This window comes from Mus pahari, unplaced genomic scaffold (genome assembly GCF_900095145.1).
Source record: "Mus pahari unplaced genomic scaffold, PAHARI_EIJ_v1.1 scaffold_7972_1, whole genome shotgun sequence".
Taxonomy (NCBI): Eukaryota; Metazoa; Chordata; class Mammalia; order Rodentia; family Muridae; genus Mus; species Mus pahari.
In genome coordinates, this window is record NW_018392980.1 from 39,412 (window position 1) to 46,142 (window position 6,731).

A 6,731-nucleotide genomic window follows, 5' to 3' on the forward strand; every position below is an offset into this window, starting at 1 on the left:
AGAGAGAGAGAGAGAGAGAGAGAGAGAGAGAGAGAGAGAGAGAGAGAGAGAGAGAAGGAGCATGGAGTAGCTGAGAGAGAAGAGAAGATGAGGAAGGGAGACAGAGACCAAAATGTCTAGATCATACTGGTGGAAAGGTAACTCATCCCCTGGGGTAGAATGTTCAAGGTAGGGCTCAGGGTAAGCCAGGTAGGGATGCTGAGAGAACCTTGTTTTGGGGACTAAAATATGGGCCTCAGTGTTCCCCATCCCAGTCCTAGCCCTTGTTGTTGATAAATGAATAAGAGAGGGCCATAATCATTCAGGACTACTTCCTGCTGACTTTGGGACCAAGTTTTGTTTTAACTCAATATCAAGTTGCACTTCTTAGTAGTGTAGTTTTTTGAGACTGGAACCAAATATTTTATCTCAATATAATATATGTTTTAGAGACCATTTTTTGCTGTTCTGCTCTGCCCTTAATCAAGGTGGTGGTATAGCCACAAGTTGACTCTCTTTATCCCAAATTCAAAAAAGCAAGTAGTCATGTGCCATCACCTAGTGTGTATACTTTTTTCCTGTCACAACGGTGTTAGATTTAATATGAGCAGGCTGGTTGTTCACCATCACCTTTGAAATGAGTGATTTTCATAAATATGTGCTTTTTACATGCACAAGGTCTATTTAATCCTAAAGTAAGTTAAAACCAAGCATGGAGAATGGAGTTGAGTATGAAAATTCCACTCCTATCTGTTGAGCTGTAATTGTTAGCTTCTGGGAATGTCAATTTTCTTTAAGGTTTGTTTCTGTCCACATTCCAGTAAAAGACTACATGTTCAAGAATGCTTGGATAACACATATTGGCATTGATGGGAGAGCAAGGGATGACAAGAAAATGGGTAGAAAGAGAAAAAGGGTGGAGCTGGGAAGTATTAAGAGGGGGGGAGAGAGTGAATATGATCGAAACACATGACATTAAATTCTCAAAGAAATAATAAAATTATAAAATGTGCATTTTAAATACCTTCATCAGGAAACAGACTAGAATAACACCTAACTCGATTGCTAGTAGGACTAAAAGTCAAGTTAGATCAGCCTCTCTCAGGATCTCAGTACTGCCGTTATCTTTCTAAGGTAAGATAGGCTGAAAGTTACAGAGATGATCCAGCAGTTAAGCTCCTAGACCGTTCTTGTAGAACATAAGTTCACTTCCAAATACCTGTGACAGACACTTCACGACTACTTGAAACTTCAACTCTATGGGATCTGAGGTCCACTTGTGGACTGCAGTTGCCTATGCTCATATACTCATACACACACACACACACACACACACACATACACACACACACACACACACACAAACCTATGATGCATTAATATTTGAACCAGTAGATTTTGATAATGCCTCTTTAATACAAAACATAAAACATCAACAATTTCCATTATCTTGGTGTTCAGGCCTTGGTTAAGGGCTTCTCATACATAGCTAATTAAAACCTCCACAGAAAACTTTTAGGGTAATATTATTGCCTAGACCTACAATAATACTCCACTAATCCAAAAAAAGGCAAAACTCCTGTTAAGAGATTCTAAAGCAGTACTTAAAGATACTTACCACTTTGTTGGATTCTTAAGAAACCATTGTGGGCAACAGTCAAAGAAACTAAAAAATGCATAAAGCTCTAAAGCCAAAACATACAGGAAATCCAGGACACAGTGAGAAGACAAAACTTAAGGGTAATAGTTATAGAAGATTCTCAACTTCAAGGGTCATTAAAATTATAGAAGAAAACTTCCCTAACCTAAAGAAAGAAATGCCCGCAAACATACAAAAAAACCTACAGAACTCCAAATAGACTGAACAAGAAAAAAAAAATGCCTCCCATCACATAGTAATCAAAATGCCAAATGCACTAAACAAAGAAAGAATATTAAAAGCAGTAAGGAAAAATGTCAAGTAACATATAAAGGCAGACCTATCAGAATTACACCAGACTTCTCACCAGAGACTATGAAAGCTAGAAGATACTGGGCAGATGTCATACAGGCCCTAAGAGAATACAGATGCCAGCTCAGGCTACTATACCTAGTTGAACTCTCAATTACCATAGAAGGAGCAAGATTTTCTTTGACAAAACCAAATTTACATAATATCTTTCCATAAATCCAGCCCTAAAAAGGATAATAGATGGAAAACACCAATAAAAGGAGGGAAACTACATCCTAGAAAAAGCAAGAAAGTAATCTTTCAGTAAACCCAAAACAAGACAGCTACACAAACACAATTACATCTCTAACAACAAAAATAGCAGGAAAAAACTATCACTGTTCCTTAACATCTCTTAACATCAATGGAATCAATTCCCCATAGTCACAGACTAACAGACTGGATACATAAATAGGACTCAGCGTTTTGTTCCATACAGAAAACCCACCTCAGTGACAAAGAGAGACACTACCTCTGAATAAAATTTTGGAAAACAATTTTCCAAGCAAATGGCCCCAAGAAACAAGCTAAAGTATCCATTTGAATATCGAATAAAATCAACTTTCAACCAAAAGTTATTAAAAATGATAAGGAAGGAAACTTCATATTGGTCAAAGGAAAAATCTCCCAAGATGAACTCTCAATTCTGAACATCTATGCTCCAAATGCAAGGGCACCCACATTCATAAATGAAACTTTACTAAAGCTTAAAGTACACATCACACACCATACAATAATAGTGGGAGACTTCAACACCCCACTCTCAGGAATGAACTGATTATGAAAACAGAAACTAAATAGAGACACAGTGAAGCTTACAGAAGTTATGAACCAAAAGGATCTAACATATGTATAGAACATTTCATCCTACAGCAAAAGAATATTCCTTCTTCTCAGCACCTCATGGTACTGTCTCCAAAACTGACCATATAATTGCTCACAAAACAGGCCTCAACAGATACAAGAAGATTGAAAAAATCCCCAGCACCCTATCAGATCACCAGAGACTAAGACTGGTCTTACATATCAACAAAAAAACAATGGAAAGCACACATACAAATGGAAACTGAACAATGCTCTACTCAATGATAAGTTGGTCAAGGAAGAAATAAAGAAAGAAATTAAAGGTTGTTTGGAGTTTAATGAAAATGAAGACACAACATACCAAAACTTAGGGGACACAAAGAAAGCAGGGATTAGAGGAAAACTCATAGCTCTAAGTGTCTCCAAAAAGAAACTGAAGGGAGCTTATACTAGCAGCTTGACAGCACACTCTAGAACAACAACAACAACAACAACAACAAAAGCCAATACACACAAGAGGAGCAGATACCAGGAAAGAGCCTAACTCAGGACTGAAATCAACCAAATAGAAACAAAAAGAACTATACAAAGAATCAACAGACAGAGGATCTGGTTGTTTGAGAAAATCAACAAAATAGATAAACTCTTAACAGAATAACCAGAGGGCACAGAGATAGTATCCAAATTAATAAAATCAGAAATGAAAAGGGAGACATAACAATGAAATATATTTTACAATAATTATTCTGTTTCTTGAATGTTAACAGTTGAAAATATTAAAATCATAATTTATAAAAATGAGTATAAGGTAATTTGAACACAATTAGGCTGTAAATATAATTATTATTAAATAAATAACAGTATATTTATTAGAAATTTAAAAAGAAACCAGTGTGGAATACATGTCATTATAAGACAGGCATTTTAGTATGACTGGTTTGAATGGTCTGTCTAAAATTTTAGTGCAAACAAAAAGCCACATCTATCTTGTGAAATATATCTGAATGCGGTAAAAAGAAATCATATCTCATTGGAATGTTTTTGACTTGTAATTTTTTTATACAATGGAACAAAATAAAGATCTTCCTTTCTTTCTTTTGAAAGAAGTTTGAGTTTAGAATACACCCATGTTGTATGTTCTTGCATCAGAATGTCTACCCTTGTTTTCTACTTCTGCTTACACACTGCTGCTGATGCACAAGAACTTATTTTTCTTTTCTCAGAAACTATAAATGCCTGGAATTTGTTATCAAAGTTAGAAATTCACAGTCTAGAATGATGTAAAAAAATAAATAAGGGGAGAGAGGGCATCTTAGTCTTGTCCACAATTTCAGTGTGATTGCTTCAATTATGTCTCCATTCAATTTGATACTGGCTGTTGGTTTATAGTAAATTGTTTTTATTATGTTTAGGTATAGGCTTTGAATTCGTAATCTTTCCAAACTTTAACCATGAAGCGGTGTTGCATTTTGTCAAATGCTTTTTCTGCACCTAAGGAGATGATAAAGTGATGTTTTTCTTTGAATTTGTTTATATAGTTGATTACATTAATGAAATTTTGTATATTAAACCAACCTTGCATCTCTGGAATGAAGCCTAATTGACTGTGTTGAATAATGGATTTGATATGTTCTTGGATTCAGTTTGCAAGAATTCTATTGAGTATTTTTACATAGATATTTATGAGTGAAATTGGTGTGAAGTTCTCTTTTTTGGTTGAGTCCTTGTGTGGTTAGGTATCACAGTAATTGCAACTTGATAAAATTGTGGCTTCACCCTTCTTTTACAATTTAATGTCTTTATTGTTTTTTAATATGTATGTATACCTTTATGAGTTTATGTGTATCACATGTGTACATGTTTCTGTATTAGTCAGTAACAAGATCCCCTGTAACCAGTGTTATAGGAATTGTGAGCTGCCATGTTGGGTCCTGGGAACTGAAGTTGAATCCTCTGAGAGCAGCAAGTACTTTTAACTGAGGAGCCATTTTTCTAGACCCTCACCCCACCTTTTTTTTTTTTTTTTAGGAAAGCAATAACTGAGATAGCATACAGTTGTATATAGTAAACAATTCTGACTGTAAATTTGACCAAGGTGTATTTTGGTTTTTTTATTATTTTATTAGATATTTTCTTCATTTGCATTTCAAAGAATTTCATAAATTCATTGTTTTTAATAGCTGAGTAGTACTCCATTGTGTAAATGTATCACATTTTTTGTATCCATTCCTCTGTTGAGCAACATCTGGGTTCTTTCCAGCTTCTGGCTATTATAAATAAGGCTGCTATGAACATAGTGGATCATGTGTCCTTATTACCAGTTGGAACATCTTTTGGGTATATGCCCAGGAAAGGTATTGCTGGATCTTCCAGTAGTAGTATGTCCAATTTTCTGAGGAAGCTCCAGACTGATTTCCAGAGTGGTTGTACAAGCTTGCAATCCCACCAGCAATGGAGGAGTGTTCCTCTTTCTCCATATCCTCACCAGCATCTGCTGTCACCTGAATTTTTGATCCTAGCCATTCAGACTGGTGTGAGGTGGAATCTCAGGGTTGTTTTGATTTTCATTTCCTTGATGATTAAGGATGTTGAACAGTTTTTCAAGTGCTTCTCAGTCCTTCAGTATTCCTCAGTTGAGAATTCTTTGTTTAACTCTGTACCCCATTTTTTAATGGGGTTATTTGAATTTCTGGAGTTCAGCTTCTTGAGCTCTTTGTATATATTGGATATTAGTCCCCTATCAGATTTAGGATTGGTAAAAATTCTTTCCCAGTCTGTTGGTGACCTTTTGTCTTATTGACTGTGTCTTTTGCCCAACAGAAGCTTTGCAATTTTATGAGGTCCCATTTGTCCATTCTTGATCTTACAGCATAGGCTATTGCTGTCTGTTTAGGAATTTTTCCCCTGTGCCCATATCTTCAAGGCTTTTTTCCACTTTCTCCTCTATATATTTCAGTGTCTCTGGTTTTATGTGGAGTTCTTTGATCCACTTAGACTTGAGCTGTGTACAAGGAGATAAGAATGGATNAATTCTCATTCTTCTACATGCTAACTGCCAGTTGTGCCAGTACCATTTGTTGAAAATACTGTCTTTTTTCCACTGGATGGTTTTAGTTCTCTTGTCAAAGATCAAGTAACCATAGGCGTGTGGGTTCATTTCTGAGTCCTCAATTCTGTTCCATTGATCTACTTATCTGTCGCTGTACCAGTACCATGCACTTTTTATCACAATTGCTCTGTAGTACAGCTTGAGGTCAGGCATGCCTCACTCTACCTTTTGTGCTCTCCAAATTCTCATTTTCCCTCCATAATTTTTTTGTAAGACCAAGTTCAGGAGATGTTGATGTTTCCTCTAATAGAGTAATATATCCATGCTATGAGATAGTGTGCTGATACATGTTTAACCTCCAGAACCTTCCATAAAACACTGACTTGGGGACTGGAGAGATTGCTCAGTGCTTTAGAGCACTGGTTACACCTGTAGAAGGCCCAGGTTTAATTCTCCACACTTATAACTTCCAGGGCACCTCTTACCATCTTCTGGCATCTAACAAGATGATCATATGTTTTTTGTCTTTAAGTTTGTTTATTGAGTGGATTACGTTGATGGATTTGTGTAAATTAAACCATCCCTGCATCCCTGGAATGAAGTCTACTTGGTCATGATGGGTGGTCATTTTGATGTGTTCTTGGATTCAGTTTTCGAGGATTGTATTGAGTATTTTTTCATTGATATTCTTAAGGGAAAATTGGTTTGAAGTTCTCTTTCGTTGTTGGATCTTTCTGTGGTTTAGGTATCAGAGTAATTGTGACTTCGTAGAATGGATTGGGCAAGGAAGCTTCTGCTTCTATTTTTTGGAATTCAGCAGTATCTTGCTGGCATGAGCATTAGTATCTAGGTTTGGTGGTTGATGATGGGATGGACTCCCGAATGGGGTACTCTCTGGATAGTCCATCC